At 44.9% G+C, this 17,221-nt stretch overlaps 1 protein-coding gene across 1 annotated transcript in view; it reads right to left on the minus strand.

The window, feature by feature from the left end:
- The window catches only part of SERGEF (secretion regulating guanine nucleotide exchange factor), a 219,205-nt gene that overhangs the window by 154,062 nt on the left and 47,922 nt on the right, over positions 1-17,221 (minus strand). The gene's annotated exons all lie outside the window — the stretch shown is intronic.

Below are 17,221 nucleotides of genomic sequence, written 5' to 3' on the forward strand. Positions count from 1 at the left end.
AAAAGGAACACTTTCAATTTTTCATTATTGATTATGACATTTGCTTTCTATAAATGCCCTTTATTAGATTGCAGAAGTTCCATTCTATTTCTAATTTGCCAGAATTAGATTTATTATCACAAATGGATGTTAAAACTTTTTCCAACTTTATTGAGGCATAATTGACAAATAAAAATTGTATGTATTTAAGATGCGCAATGGAATTTGATCTACATATACACTGTAAATGATTACTACAATCAAGCTAATTAGCACATCTATCACTTCACATAATTACTGTGTGTGTGTGTTAAGAACACTTAAGATACACTACTCTCTTAGCAGATCGCAAGTATACAATACAGTATTATTAACTATACTTACCATACTATACGTTAATCTCCAGAACTTATTCATCCCATATAACTGAACCCTTTGGCCAACATCTCCCCATTTCTCCCACCGGGCAACTACCATTCTACTCTGTTTTTTTTTGGATTCCATATATATATATATATATATATATATATATATATATATACACACCTACTTTCACTTCTGATACTGGTATTTTGTGATCTCTTTCTCTTTTTTCTTGATCAGTCCAGCTAGATACTTGTTGATATTTTCAAAGAATTGTTTTGGGTTTATTATTTTTCTCATTTTTTGTTTCCTATTTCATTAATTTCTGCTCCTATCTTTATAGTTTCCTTCATTCTACTTATTTTGGGCTTACTTTTCTTTTTCCACCTTCTAAAGGTGGAATCTTAAGTCACTGAATCTAGTCCTTTCAAATATATGCACTTAAGTAAGTAAATTTCCCTAAAAGCACTGCTTTATCTGCATCCCACAAATTTTCATTATTATTCAGCCAATAAAATGGAAAACCTAGAAGAAATGGACAAATTCTTAGAAATGTACAATCTCCCAAGACTGAATAAGGAAGAAATAGAAAATATGAGCAGGCCAATTACCAGTAATAAGATCGAATCAGGAATAAAAAACCTCCCAACAAACAGAAGTCCAGGACCAGACAACTTCACAGGTGAATTCTACCAAACATAATTCTACCAAACCTATCTTCTTAAACTATTCCCAAAAATTGCAGAAAAAGGAACACTTCCGAACGCATTCTACAAGGCCAGCATCACCCTGATACCAAAACCAGACAAAGACACTACACAAAAAAAGAAAATTACAGGCCAGTATCATTGATGAACACAGACGCAAAATTCTCAACAAAATATTAACAAACTGAATTCAACAACACATTAAAAGGATTATACATCATGATCAAGTGGGGTCTCAAGGATAGTTCAATATCTGCAAATCAATGTGATGTATAATATTAACACATTGAAGAATAAAAATCATACGATCATCTCAATAGATGCAGAAAGCTTTTGATGAAATTCAGCATGAAGTCTTAAAATCTTTTTATTTTGAAATGAATTCAAGCAGAGAAAAGTTGCAGTACTATATAAAGAAAACTCATATTCCCAAATATTAACATTTTACCATCTTTGCTCTATATTTCCTTTCCTCTCTTTCTCCATTTTCTTTCTGAACTATCTCTGAGCCAGTTACCAAACTGATGCCCTATCACTCCAAAACATGTTAGTGTATTTGAGACCAAAACCATCAACACTCTCTACATAACAATTCAACCATCAAAACTAAAAAATTGGGACTTCCCTGGCGGTCCAGTGGTTGGGACTCTGAGCTTCCAACGCAGCGGGCGCAGGTTCGATCCCTGGTCAGGGAACGAAGATCCCACATGCTATGCGGCGTGGCCAAAAACAAAAACAAACTAAAAGATTAACACTGGTATGTGAGTACCAACACAACTTCAGACTCCATTGAGATTTCACCAATTGTTCCATTAGTGTCCTGTGCAACAAAAGGATCCAGTTCACAACTGTATGTTTCATTTAGTTGCCACACCTCTTTAGAATCTTTCAATTTGGAACAGTTCCTCAGTCTGTCCCTGACTTTCAGGACCTTGACACTTGGGAAGAATGGGCCTGCTTTTGGTCACTCTCCACTTCCTTCAGGTGGTTATTTTTTTACATTTTATCTGAGTTTACAGTTGCTTTCTGTGGGGTTTGGTCCAAAAGAACTACTCCACCATTACCAGAAATGGAATCAAGATGGGATTCAACCCTCTTCTGACCACAGATGACACATGGAAAACCTGCCTCTCTGTTTGACTAGCATGACAGTTCTCACATCTACAAAATAGGAACAGCTCCAATATGCAGCCTCATAGCATTTCATATAATTTTTCCAAATATCTATTTTATTATTATAATTAAGATGATGCCTATATGGAGTTAAAAATCAAATAGTACAGAAAAATATCAAATGAAAAGAAAAAGTCCCCCACCTAACATTAAAAGAATTATCTCTAATGAGCAGAATCTCTCCATGCTTGGCCCACCAGTGATACGAAAACTAAAGAAAACTCTGACTGAGAATCAGAAGACCTAAGTTTCCAATTCTGGTTCTACTGCTCCAAAACTGGCTTTAGGTAAGTCACCTATTCATGCAAAAAGTATTTACTTAGCTCCTGGTAGCATATTTAACCCTCTGTACATCAGTTTCCTTATCTGTGAAATGCATAACACTATCCGTCTTTTCCATATGCCTCACAGGCAGGGAAAAAATGATGCAATATTGTATGTTTGGGTATGCTGAAAGTTGAAAGCATAATACAAATGTAATAATATATCAAGTGTTAGACCTCTGGAAAAATCAACATGAAAATCATAAGACTTAGTTGGACTATAGGAGACAAATTAAAGATGAGATGTGAATGGAAGAATCTATATTTTATTTGGTTTTATATTATTATACTATCTATACCTGTACTGTCCAATATAGTAGCTACTAGCCACATGTGGGTATTTAAATTTGAATTCATTAAAATAAAATAAAATTTTAAATCAATTCCTCTGTCACACTAACTACATTTCAAGCGCTCAGCAGCCAGCTGTGGTTACCAGCTACTGTATTGGACCAATACAGACCATTTCCATCATCATATAAAGTTCTACTGGAGAGTACTGATCCATACTATTTTATATAATGTATACTCTTAACTGCCTGATATTAATGTTGTTACTGTGGAATTAATGCATAGCAACTAGCCTGCCACTACGAAACAAAACAAACAAAAAAATCTTAAAGCTAAAAAGAAATCTGGATAGGGAAGAGTTCTAACGAAACCAGAATGTTAGTGGCCTTAGAGCTTTGGAAGAACCCTTGGAATTGCTTGTCATTGCACAGATTGGAAAGCTGAGGCCCAGGAAGCAGAGTCTCAGATCCCAGGTCCCACAGAGAGTTAACATTCGAGTTTGAAATGGAATCCTGGTATTTCACAGCATAGGCTTTGCAGTAGGATCTGGATTTTAATCACAACTCTCTCACTTACTAGCCATGTGGCCTTGGACAAATGACCACCCCCAAGCCTCACTCTCCTCATCTAAAAACTGAGGAATAATAATCCCAATGCTGCTCAGTTGTCCCGAGGATTAAAGGGACGATGTCTAGAAAGTGTTTAGCAGAGACCCCGGCACCCCACTGGGACTTGGTGGATGCTACCCGCTATCATTATTAGCTGAGACACTGCTCTTTCCACTACACCGCAAACTCCGATCGGGAAGGCTTCGGCCACCACACGCATCATCATCATGGAGCTGGTGAGTATAGGAAAGAACGGGGAAATTATGCAGCTTGGCAAAATGTGCCAGGGGAGCAGAATGATAAATGCATTGTACAGCAGTAACTACGGAACTGCTCCCACAAGTCCCCAAACAGTAGCAGAAATTTCACCTTGAGGGGTGCAAAGGGAAATGTACCATTTTCTTGCCTCTGTGCTCTTCCCCTTAAATAGGCATCTGAGGAATGGAGCACTGCAGACTGAGAAAGATGTTTATATTTCTATGACCCTCAAGCTGAGACAACTGGAGGAGTCAGCATTCTGTTTCCATTCCTCTCCTTCCAGAACGAATATATCACAACTCTGTCAGCAACCTACAGCTATCCCCACCGCCGGCAGACCTCTCCAAGCCTGCTTCTGAGTAGGTGGAGCTCAAATCCCCGAGGCTTCTTCAAGTGCCTGCTGTGTGACCTAGCCCCTTGCCCCATGCCCTTCAGGGTATGACATTCCCCCCAAATCCTAAAATACAGTGCCCACTCTCCAGCACCATATGCTATCCTCTGGAAGACGACCATACACAGGTGCTCAGATGCTAGAGCAAAATCAAATAGTAACAGGTGAGGAGAGGTTTCCATTCAATTCTGCAACAAATCTCAACCACCTGCTTTCTGACAGGCACTGTGCCACGCACAAAAGATACAACCGCAACCAAGACATGGTACCTGCCCTCAAGTAGTTTATATTTGAAATGGCAACTGGAGTTGTCCAAAGTAGAATCAACTAGGTAAGCTCTAATCTGAGCCTTGTAAAGTGGTACAACTTGGATTTGCAGGTAAGGGGGCTGGGATTGAGATACTATGAAACTCATCCCTGTTGCCAGTATGAATGGAAACAGAAGCCATTGGATTTGCAGGTCAGGGGGCTGGGATTGAGATACTACGAAACTCATCCCAGTTGCCAGTATGAATGGAAACAGAAGCCCAAGAAAGGACCATAAGGAACTAAAATATCCTTTCTCAACTCTTCAAAGGCACACTTCACTGTCCCAGCTTTAAAGTGGGAGTTTCTGGTGAAAGAAAACCATTCACCTCCCCTAGTCTGTGCCCAGACACCAAAGAGGGGAGAAGGAACTGTCACAGGCTCTACCTCTTCGGGCACCATCTGGATGTCTCGGAGGGGGTGGTGAGCACCATTCTCAGTCACCTCTTTGCCCTCAAGCCTGAACAACCACCATCCAGTCACCTGGATGTCCATTAGTCCAGGACACTGCCACTGTGTTATCTCTGCCACTCCCTAGCTGTGTCCTCCGACAAGTTACTTCCCCAAGTTTTGGTTTCCTCATCTACAAAATGGGGAGGTACCCTGCTCCATGGAAATGAGGTAAGAATTGAAAGTGATGTTTATACAGTGCACAATGTGTGGTACATAGTCAATGTTCAACAAATAGGAGCTATCATTATTATTATTTCTTAATAATCCTAATGTTCCCCATCAAGACTTTCTTAATTGCCAACCTCTGTGCTCATACCCAAGCCTGCCAATACCATCACCAGGTTTATCATCTCAGAAGGAACCAGCCTCTTCCTATAGATCCTTCAGAAGACTGAAAAGCCTTGATCTTCTCACCCACCAAACTCAGTCTCCCTCGGCCTTTAAATTTCAACTCCTCTATGAAGCTCTGCCAAAGACTCAAGAAACCTGGCCAACAACTCTTTTCCCTGACACTGCCCCTAGATCTCTCTGCTCCCAAGTCCTCAGCTCTTTCCTGTAGGAGATTTATACCATCAGTCACATCCCATTCAGAAAGCTGTAGGACTCTAGATGTCCTCCCTGTTGTCACTTTCCAAGTCCAATGCTCAAATGCACTGACAGGTAATAATGGATAAAGAGGAACACAAGAATCATGGAAATGATTCATATCAAACTCCAGCTCTTTAATAACTGACAACAATTTGCAAAGAGCTACAAGAAATGGAAGTTTCCTGAAAACCCACAGAAGACTGCATATGACAGAGAAGTCAACCAACTTAACTTACGTTTGTTCGTTGCTTCACGGTTATAAAATGCTTTCATATTCATAATCATTTTGACAACAGCTTGCAGAGGCAGGCCTAGAAGCAGTATCCTATCTGACAGTTGCAAAATCAGAGGTTCAGAGAAGTAAAGCAGTTTGTCCAAGAATCAAACGACAATGTAAAGTCACTTGATTCTCCCAAGTCCTTCTTCTATTGGTTGCTCCTTCACACAGACTCTATCGTCAAATGATGTGCATGCTCCAGGCTAGTAAAAAAAAAAATCTTACACAAAAAGGATCACATGGAAATAAAACTACAGAGAAGATACTCAAGAATGACTAAATTATTATTCTAAAGTGAGGAACTTTCCTCACTCAATCCTGGGAGTGCTAGCTACAACAACACATACATTTTGTTCAGCAACCATGAGCAGTTGTCCCCAGCCAGCTCAGTCTCCTGAAGTGGCCCATGGAAGGTCCTCATGGCAGCTACAAGCAGCCTCCCAGCACCTATTAGTGGCTCCCACTCTGCCTCCTGCTTTCCTTTCTCCTTACATTTCTGGCCCCTCTGAAAAGCCAGAAGCTTCACTGTTGATTGATTGTCGTAGCAGCTGCTATTTTCACATCTCTGATTCCTTCCATTTCTGCTACCCACAGCCAGTACCCCCCATCTTGGATGACACCAGGCATCCAGTAAAAACAGCTCTCATCCAAAGAGCAATCTGCAGATGCAGGAGGTGGCCACCAGCACTGACAGTGTTCCCACAGAGAGAACCACTACATCACAGAAGGAAATTACACAATCATACAAAGACTAACTTCTTCCTTCTAGTCATAATTTGGTGGTCCCACTACCAAACGGCCTGCGGTCTTCGGGTTCTGAAGGTTACATGCCAAAAGCATGGCCTGGTTTGCTTCCTTGGAAGTGACAAGAGCAATGTTTTCTCTTTATCTACCTCGTGGGGCGCCTACCAGCCAAGGCCTCAGAGGCTCAGGACGCTGCAGGCCAAGAAGAGGCTGGAACTGGATGGGATTACCTTTGGGGAAGAGGGGTGACTACAGGCTTGGTTCCTAAGGCAGCCATTCAATATAACATACCCAAAGGGGTCTGGCAGAGAGAGGCTTGATTCAGGCCCTTGCCAATATCAAAGAAGGCCTCCAAGCAGGAAGCTCTGTGCAGCAATAACCCTTGGAATCAAACACTTGGCACTCTACTGGGGAACTCAGAACAAGGTCCTGAACAGTGACCAGGGGTCCAGAACACAGAGTCCAGGCCCCGGGCAATGAGACTGGCAAAAGCCAGGCTCTGCTCAGGGTAGGGTTCCTGTGCTAGTGGAACTGGAAGAGAGGTCAGTGTGGGAGGGAGAAAGCATTTAAGAAAGGCAAAAGGAAGGCCAGGGTTCATCACAGCCAAGGAGCCAGGCCTCCAGCAGCCCACCAAATGCCAGATCTGGAATCGCAAGAGGTCTCAGGGACAAGGGAGGTTGAGGAAAGGTGGAAAAGGGCTTCAGGGACAGCAGTCCAACAAGAGTCAAGGAAGGGGGGGTAACGGCACCAAGCAAAGAAAAACTGAGAAAGAAAGAAGAGGCAGGTCTGTTAGGCTGAATGGCAGGAATACTGAGATGAATATAAGACATCGTCCTTGTTATCCATTGTTGCGGGGTGCGGGGAGGCGGGGGGCGGGGAGTAGTTGTCCAAGCAGCCAAGGGCAAAGGAAAGCAGAAGAACCAGAAGAATCAAAGACCCAGAAGTATCAAACAACATGACGATTTCGTTGGTTTGACACAGATGTATTGCAAGGTGCAAGGGAGAGACTGGTAGAAGGTGAGGCTGGATATTGACAGGGGCGGTATCAAGAAGAGCTTTTTATGACAAGCCCGAGATTATAGACATCATCCTAGATGGGAGGCCAAAAAGCAAAGGTATACATTCATCCCTATAATAATTATTTGCTGAGTACCTACTGTGTGCTGGGCACTAATTAAGGTGATGGAGACACAGTGGTGAACAAGGCCTACAGTCACACTCTAATAACCGCATTCTTTGCACAACTAGCTGTGGAGATTAGGGATTGTGTGTTTCTCCTACCTCTTGAGGGCAGAGGTTGGGTCTTATTCTCCTCTATTTCCAGAAGGCTCAGCTAAGTTTCTTCCATATAGTACCTTTCCAATAAGTGTTTATTGTGGGAATGCTTCCTGTATTTTCTTTTTTTTTCAATTGAAGTATAGTTGATTTACAATGTTGTTAATTACTGCTTACAGCAAAGTGACTCAGTTATGCATATATACATTCTCTTTCATATTCTTTTCCATTATGGCTTATCATAGGGTATTGAATATAGTTCCTGTGCTATACAGTAGGACCTTGTTGTTTATCAATCCTATACACACCAGTTTGCATCTGCTAATCCCAAACTCCCAATCCATCCCTCTCCCACCTCCCTCCATATTTTCTTAAAATCTTTTTTTTAAAATAAGAGCATAATATGATCAGATTTATATTTTAGTACATCATTTTGGCAGCTGGGTGGGGGCACCTAGAAGGTGCACAAACTAGAGACAAGGGGTTCTCAACTGAGGGGTGGTCACTGTCACTAGGCAATAGATAATGGGGGTCCAAGCTAGGGGAACAGTGGTGTAGATGGAGGTAGTTTTAGTGCCCTGGCCAATCGATTCACTTACAGCTCACTCAGCCTTCACAGACCTTGTATTTCTCTCATCAAACCACTGCAGCCTCCTTTGAAGACTCTGTTGGCTTCTGTTTTCACTCTAAACCTTGGCATGATTTACTTTCACCCTGGGACAGCCCTGCTTTCAAGGTCAAAGCCAACAAAAGACAGCTGGTCAACTCCAGGGTGACCCCGGGCACGGCCTGGGGCAGTCGTAATGCTGCAGAGCATGGTGGTGACACACGAGGTCACTGGAGTTTAAATCAGCGCTGATGAATTTCCTCTGCTGCTGAGAGGAAGCACGGGAGACATCCTTGCTGTTGATGCTGATGGCTACCTCAAAAGACAGGAATTCACCCTCCCCGGCCCTGCATGGAGATTGGCTGTGGGTTACCAAGCACCTGGCCTCCGATATTTTCACTTGTTCTGATTCTAAGAAGTATTTATCACAAAATCCAGGACAGTTCTTTGTAGCTCCTAAGATCTTAAGTGATTAAGACAGAAGAGCAGCTCTGATTCAGACTTATCACAAAACCTGTGTCTGAAGCATAGAGTGGCTCACTTGTCATGAACCCAACAGTAACTCTTTTGTACAGCCCTTTAGAGTTTATAAAAGCCCTTTTATAGCTTATTTGCATCTTTCAATAGCTCTGTAGGCAACGTAAAGCAGATATTAGTACTCCCATTTTGTAGACGAGAAAACTAAGGCTTGGAGAGGTTTTGACTGGCCCAAAGTCATATGAGTTGTCGGTGACAGAGCAGAAATTCCAACCCTGGTCTCACTCCACATTCAAGCCTCTGTCCATCATACCTCCAACTCTAGCAAGCACTAGGGTTTACCACAATCATGAGTTAATGTCTCTGTCCCAGTCCTCACTGACACCAGTCCTTTCCTTGCTGCTTTTCCTCATAAGACAATGACCCAGATTACGAGTCTGGAGGGTGCTACCAGGTCTCCGTCAGACCCAACTACCGTGCAGCGATAGCCAAAGCCAGGGCCCAGGGCCACATTCTGATCAGAACTGTCCAGAGAGGGAGCTGTTGGTACACAGGGCTAGCTATGAGAAGGAGGGCTCTGAGAGGCAGATTCAAGTCCCTGTTCTGCCATGTAGTATATAACCTTAAGCTCATGACAGCTTTCTCTTTGAACCTCCATAGAATAAGGGCAGCAACATCTGCTCTACCCACCACTCAGGGATCAGAGCCAGGAATGGAATATTTCTTCTCCCGTTTCCAGGCAGTTACCAGATTGTGCTGGATGCACCCACTACAGAGTAAAGCAAACTAGCCCCTCCATGGAGGCCTCCCTGCAGTAACCTCAACACGCAGGCAGACAATTTGTCTTTCAATCTAAGCAGGAAGATTTAAGCCACCCAACAGGCGCTCTCACACGGTTTCAGCACACTTCTGCTGATCGTTTACTTTGTACCGAGCCTGGCCCTAATTATGCAAAGATAAATAAGACAGTGTGGGCCTTCAAAAGACTCTAGGTTTGATTTAGAGACGGACATGTTAATGAGTACTGTATTGCTAATAAACACGGTATCCCAGCATTGGGCAGCAACTTTGTCTTTCTGTTGTGAATTCTTGGCACACTGTACAGTGCTGCCCACAGTAGGATGCAGTAAACATTTACTGAATAAATAAATAAAACTAACATAAAACATGACGACAAAGGGTACACACACTTCAGTGAAAGGATTGCTCTTCTCCACCCGGAAGCTTCCATCTTCCCATATCCCCTTTTCTCTTTACTCCTGTCCTGAAAGAAAAGGATCCTTCCTTCTTGTCAGAACTAACCCCTTCACGGTGATTTCCCTCCTCTCCCTCATCTCCTTGGAGGCCTTGCTCCAGCCATCCTGCCTCCCTCTTGCATCTGTCCTCAGAAGCTTTCTTTCCCTCTCTCTAATCCTTGCTTTCAGCCTTCTGACCCACCTCAGGTTCCCCGAGCTTACAAAACTAACTTGAACCAAGCTCTCCTTTCGAGTTCCTGAGCTCGTGCCCATCCTCCTTTGACCACCGAATCTCTCGATTCTGTTGTTTGCACCTGCAGCCTGTATTTCTCCTCACCCTTTCATTCGCCCCATGTCCTTCGAAGCTGCTCTCAGAAGCGTCACCACCCCTCCCCAACACCAAGGCCAGTGGTCTTGTCTCAGTCTCCAAGCTCCCTGACCTCCCTGCTGAAATCCCCTCGGCTTCTGCGACACTGCAGCTCCTGGCTTGCTTTCTCCCTCTCTTGTCAATACTCAGTCTCTTTCTGGCTGCTCTTCCTCTGCTTTCCTCTCAATGCAAGTTCTTGCCAAGATTGCCTTGTTACTTCACATTAGCTCCCTTGAGAACTAATTTAATGTCAAAGCTTCCAACTCAGGAAGGCTTTCCAGTCACCACCTCCACCGCAACCGCCCTGAGCCCAACCCTGCAGAGTCCAACAGAACCACAGGGACTAAAAGTGCAAGAAAGAAAAGGTCCCCAAGGATAGGGGAAGGGATGGGATCAACATGGTTTCAATGTCAGACTCTCTCACAGCCTCTGTCACATTCTGCTTGTCCTGCAATGAACTTATCTTAGTTCTGCCACCAGCTCACAAGCTCCTAAGACAGGATCCGTCCCACTCTTCTCTGCTCCCCACATTCGGCGAATGTAGTGCTCGGACAGACGGGCACACATAAGCATTTTCCAGATAAAAGAAGAAAAAGTGAAGATGAATAGGCGTGAAAGCACTTGGTAAATTGGAAAGCACTAAAGGACTAGAAGCCTCACCATCAACAGACTTCATAAGAAACTTCTGGGTTGTTTGGACACATTGCAGCATCAGTGCCTGTCCTCTGGCTCTGCATGACATTTGATGCCCAAATGCCTAAGAACATGGAAATGCCTATTCCGGAACTGGCCTGGGATTGAGAGGCACAGACTACAGCGACAGAGAGAGAGAAGAGGAGCTGTAAAGGGTCTCACCCTCTGAGACCACCTCTTTCTCATGTGCTCAGTCAGTAAACATCCACTAAGCACCTATGAGGTGCCGGGAGCTATTCCAGACACTGGGAACACAGCTTTGAATAAGATGACGAGGGCCCGTGCCCTCCTGGATATTATGTTTCAGTGAGAAGAGATGATAAATACAAATAAAAGAAAACAGCAGGTAGTAAATAAATGCTTCTGTATCAGATGCTTTACCATCTCTTTCAAACAAAACAGCCCTGGCTGGTGGCTCTTTCTCTCTCCTGAGTGTTCACACGGACAAATCCAGTCCCCTGCTTTGAGGTTTGTTTTGTGTTTTTCTCCCCGTTAGGTCAGCAGCTACAGCACAGATGTGCTAGCTTCTCTAATCTCCAGCAAAACCGTGTTTGGATGAACACTGCCACCCCATTTGAGGAGGCCTCTGAAACCACCACACCTGGAAGGTTTGGGCAGCCTGGCCGCCATGGTCTCAGAGGCCTACTGCCCCTCTGAGAAGAGCGATGATGCTGCGGATACTTACCAGGGAGCTACTTGGGGAGGCTTTTTCAGGTTGTGTTCATCTGTCAGAGCCCTCCGGACTCAGCTGATCGCTGGTGGTAGATTTCTGTGTTATTTAGGGCACTGAAGTCCCACAGTCTTGACACAAACTTAAAATTAGAAATGCATTAAATATAGGAAAGGAGGAAGGTCATTCAGGAAAGGCAGCCTTCCGAGGGAGCTGCAGGACAAAGACACCCTGGAAACTTCCAGGTTCATTAATGTGTTTTACACAGCATTCCAGTGGTATTTCTCCTTCAGAAATAACACTGTGGAAAGCGTAGGGGACTGGCTCAAACCTCAGCTAACACAGCGGAGTGAGTGACTCTGCAAACTAAAAATAGCTTCTTTCCCACTCATTCTGACAGATTTCACTTAGACCCTGTGCACAGGCTGATTCTCCAACAAACAGTTTTAGTCCTGCAGCAAAATGAGGGCTGGTGGCATTTGGGCTTGACAATTACCCAATCCCTGGTTCGACTCTAGTTTATTTCCACGTTTCCTGCTGTTGCTCCAATGGCTGCATGTATGCACACACGTGCACGTGTGCACTGAGCTCCCTGCCTGGGATTTGGTGCTCCTCAACCAAACGTGGGCAGAATTCAAACCAGGAACATGACTCAGGACCATGGCTGCAGACTGAGCCCAGAGCAAGGTTCTCAGAAACACCGGGAAGGTTCTTTGTCTCAGGTCTTCTCCTAATTCCCAGCTAGCCTCTCTGGGCCTCAGTTTCCTCAATTATAAAAGAAGGGTAATCATTCCTATTCTGGCCTATTTCACAGCATCACCCTGGGATCAAAAGAGATAACGTATGCAAGAGTTATTTTCCTTTAGACATACTCCTATCAGAAGGATGGATGGCAGTGATGGGGCAGGTGAAACAGGCAGCCAGACTACAAAACTAGGCTGGACCACTGGAAGGGACAGGCATCCCGACTGTACCAGGAGCTAAAAGCAGATCCAGATTCACAGCCTTAGCTCGTGTTGTCCCCTCTGCCTGGAATGTCCTTCTCCCTTTGCTAAACTCCTACTCATTTTTAAGAACCCAGTCCAAACACTTCTTTTTGTTAGTGTCTTCAGAATAAATTATTCCATCTTCACTGCTCCCTTAGCCTTTCGTACATACCTCTAACAGCACTTTTCACTCTATAGGGTAAGGAATTTATTTACGTACGTGGAAGTTCTTTGAGGGCAAAGATTATTCTTTATCTTTGTATCCACTTCCCCACCCACCACCAGTGTGTGGTCAAAGCAAGTGTATGGTAAGTGTCAACCAATGTTCACTGGGTTGACAAGGAATGGACAAGAACCCAAAGCCAAGAAGGGGGTAAACCCAGGAGACACGCACACAGGTGGGACAGCAGGCACAGAGCCAGTGGAGGGGGTGGCAGGAGGAGAATCCAGGAAGGTAGAGTCACCAAGGTCTGCCTGTTCCCAGCAATAAGGTCACAGCCACAGGGACGGGAGTCAAAGCCAAACTGCAAGTCCTGGGAGGGCCAGGTGGGAGCATCATACTAAGTCCCAGTGACCTAAGATGGAACAGGAAGCCCTAGGGACAAGGAACAAGGGCAGAGCCAAGGCAAAGAGGCAGAGCAAGGCTCAAGCGGTACTGAAGTCTGGAACTTCTAGATTAGTTAACATTCCCAGGTCTGCCAAAGTTGAGCCAGCAGCTTGGGGTTGAGTGATCTTGGCTATGACACCAAGGGACTCTAGAGGCAGGAGTCATTACAAATTTAAGTAGTGATCGTTTCCATAAAATAAGAATCAGAGATGGAAGTCCGGACTCTTAGATCTATGAGAAACTTTATAGGAATCACCTGGTCTAACAACCTCAAGCTGCCTATCAGGGAACTAAGGGTAAGGAGGAAAGGGGTTTGCCCAAGTTCACCCAGTCAGGGCAGAACCATGGCTAGAACCCAGGCCTTCTGACCCCCAATCCAGACCTTGTCCCCCAGAGGCTGTTGACCTCCTGACGGTCCCACTAACCAGGCCTCCTGATGGTCCCACTAACACACCAGATACCCTGCTGTAGCTGCTTCAGAATCTTAGGGGAGCCCCACTGTACCCACTGAGTACAGGCACTTCTTCCTGTGAAGTGCAGGCTTCCACCTTTGAGTGGACTTCGGAGCCAATGTTCCACAGGAAATGGCCAGGGAGCACCCCACCAGGAGCTTGGAAAGCAAAAAGCTGCTGGTGTGTATGTTTGCTGTCAGAGAGCAAACGAACAGTGCGTTCACACGCACCCTGCCCTGACATGCGCATGGGGGTAATCCCAACCACGGTGCTCTCCCTGGAATTTTCCAAGAGGGGCTAGAGAGGGCCAGTACCTAAGGCAAAGCTGACAGTGCACAAAACATACAATCTTCAGTCTTCAGCACCGTAAGAACATTGAACAAAGGCCCATCTGGTTTAAAATCTCAGTCTTTCTCAGGCTAGAGATGAGACATGGCTCAGAAGAAAAGAACTGAGACTCTCAGGTAATCAGAGACCCTGACTCCCGGAACTTTCGTGCAGGTGAGGGTACATATGCACCGTTACTTCATCCATACAGAACGTATGTGAGCTTCAAGTTCCTCAAGTCCAAGCCCCAGCCCCACTGTTTACCTAGTATGTGATCCAAGGCCAGTGACTTACCCATTAGTCTCCTTATTCTTAAAGCAGTGATTATAACACCTGTGCCCAAGCTTATTGTGAAAAGGAAAGAATATATGTAAAGCATTTAGCATGCTGCCTGGACCATAATAACCACCAGGTAACATTGTGTTTATTTTCTTTCTTTTGTTCATGGGAAGGGCTGGTCATACCACAGTCCAGCTCTGTCTACCTGTGCTTTCCCCTCCAACTTGGCTGTCTCTCTGGACCCTTCTGGGCAGACATCCTACCTGAGGCCTCAGCCCAGACAGCTCACTCCTCCCTCTGCTTATCCCTGGATATAGAAGAAGGTAACCGGCCAGCTATGGGACACTCAGGTCCTTGAAGGTCAGGTTACCAGTTTAGTCCAAGGCTGTTCCTGTCTCCCCAGGTGTCTGTGCACCTCCCTGGCCAAGCTCCTGCCAGGGTATCACACAGTTTAGCACAGCTCTTGTCTTTTCCAAGGTGAACGCACCCCTAGCAGCTTATAGCTCTGGCCCTCCAGCAAATAGTTGCTTGACAGGCCAGACCGGGACATGAACAGCAGAGAGAATTCCCAGACCCAGTCTACCAGCAGGAAACAGCCTGGGGTCTGAACCTGCAGTGAGACCAGTGAGAACACACATGAGCACCAGCTCCCCAGAAACCAGAGCACAGATGGAGGGGAGGACGAAAATGAAGCTGCCATAGGGCTCGGGGCTCAAGCCGACTCCTCACATTGCCCTGCCAAGAAGCTAAATAATTTAAGTCACATCAATGTGAGGCTCTTTGGCTATATGCTTACACTGGCCATGTCTGTTGCAGTGCTGCACAGTGTGGCCACCACACAGCATTCAAAGGTTCCAAAGGGAAGAAGAGAAAGGACCCAAGAGTTACTGAGTGCCTGGAGAGTGCCAAGAACTTGGCATGTAATCCTCATCGATGACCTTCTGTGGTAGGTATTATTACCCTCATCTTACCAATAAAACCAGAGATTCAGAAAAATCCATGAAGCCTCTATGCCTCTGCTGTGCTACCTGACCACAAAGTCTTAAGTGTTCTGGGAAAGAAAAGGAAAGCTAAAGAGTCTAAAGCACCATATATCAAGCTCTCAGCACCTTCCCTCACTAAGCAGACAGTACTAGCTTAAGTACTGCGTTCCCTCTTTCACTGGAGTCAACTTCTTTCAAACAGAATCTAGAGAAATACAGCAAAAGCCATGAAGATGCTCATGGCCTTTGCCCCTGCAATTTCATTCCCAAGATTTTGCCTTAAAGAAACAGTTCAACAGGGTATTCACTGCAGAGTTCACTACAGTGACCAAAAAAAAGGGAAATGATCTAAATGTCCAACATTCACAGAATGACTTGGAAAATCCCAGAATCTTCAAATCATATATTATACAGCCATTTTAAATGATCTTTAAAGACCAAGACAAAACAAAGTATTTGTGATAAAATAAATTACCACTGAATAGAAAACATTATAAATGCCACCACTATAACTTTGTATAGTATGTACATGTGTATACGCAGAAAAGGAATATAGTTGTGTTAGGGTGGTAAGATTATGGGTGGTTTTATTACTAGTATTACCATGTCTAAATTGTCCTTGTGGTGTTGTTCAGTGCCTTTACAATTAAAGAAAAAGAGACAGACAGACTGACTCAACCCAGCACCAAGGAAAGGCCCAGGAGGACCAGGGCTGGGATGTAAGGCAGAAATTGAGAACCGTCCTACATACCCGGAAGGAGGAGGCCAGGCAGGCCCCAGGGGAAGGGAAGCCCTCTAGGTATGGAGAGGGTTGTAATTAGTCTGATGCTAATTACAGAAGTCTCACTAGTTTATTAATTTTTTTTTTTTTTTTTTTTTTTTTGCGGTACGCGGGCCTCTCACTGTCGTGGCCTCTCCCATTGCGGAGCACAGGCTCCGGACGCGCAGGCCCAGTGGCCATGGCTCACGGGCCCAGCCGCCCCGCGGCATGTGGGATCTTCCCAGACCAGGGCACGAACCCGTGTCCCCTGCATCAGCAGGCGGACTCTCAACCACTGCGCCACCGGGGAAGCTCTAATTTTTTTTTGACAGACTGAATGAAGGCTGAATTCCTTCATTAAGCCAACTTGGGTTCAGAGGCACATTTCCTGAGTGGCCATCCCCATTCTTCTGAAAAACCTAGCCCTTTCTTTTTCTTTTTTTTTTTAAGGACAGCAGTAAAGTAAAATTTAGTAACAGAAACACATACCCTGGAGAAATTAAGACTCCTGCCTTAAATACAGAAATTCAAGACATTTCAGGGAACTAAAGGGGCTTGAATAAACAACTGAACTACCATGTTTTCTACACTGGGAAATATAAACAGAAGAGCAAAATACTCAGCTTAGTATTAACGGCCCCTCTGATCAGGTTCCAACCTTCTGACATTACTTCATATTCAGCCCCACAGACACACCGTGCTCCAGCCAGACAGAACTAACAGTGCTCCCCAAACACTTTCTTCCCTTTCCCACTCCCCTGACTTTGCTCCAGCTGCTGTGCCCATTGGAAAGTCCTCCTCTCTCTCACAGTGCCTGCTCAAGTCTCCCCATCCTCCAAGGCACAGCTCAAAGCCGTGTCCTCCACAAAGCCGAACCCAGTCCTGTACCCTGAACTCATCTCTCACTCTCTGAAGTGGATCCAGAGTCCCTGGAACCTTTGAAGGAGTCACACACAGTCTGCCCTGCGGCACAGGTATCCAGGTAACTGCCTTTTCTACCATATTAAACCCGAGCAACTTGAAGCAAGGACCCCTTCAGGCT

The sequence above is a fragment of the Phocoena phocoena genome, chromosome 8 (genome assembly GCF_963924675.1).
Source record: "Phocoena phocoena chromosome 8, mPhoPho1.1, whole genome shotgun sequence".
Lineage (NCBI taxonomy): Eukaryota > Metazoa > Chordata > Mammalia > Artiodactyla > Phocoenidae > Phocoena > Phocoena phocoena.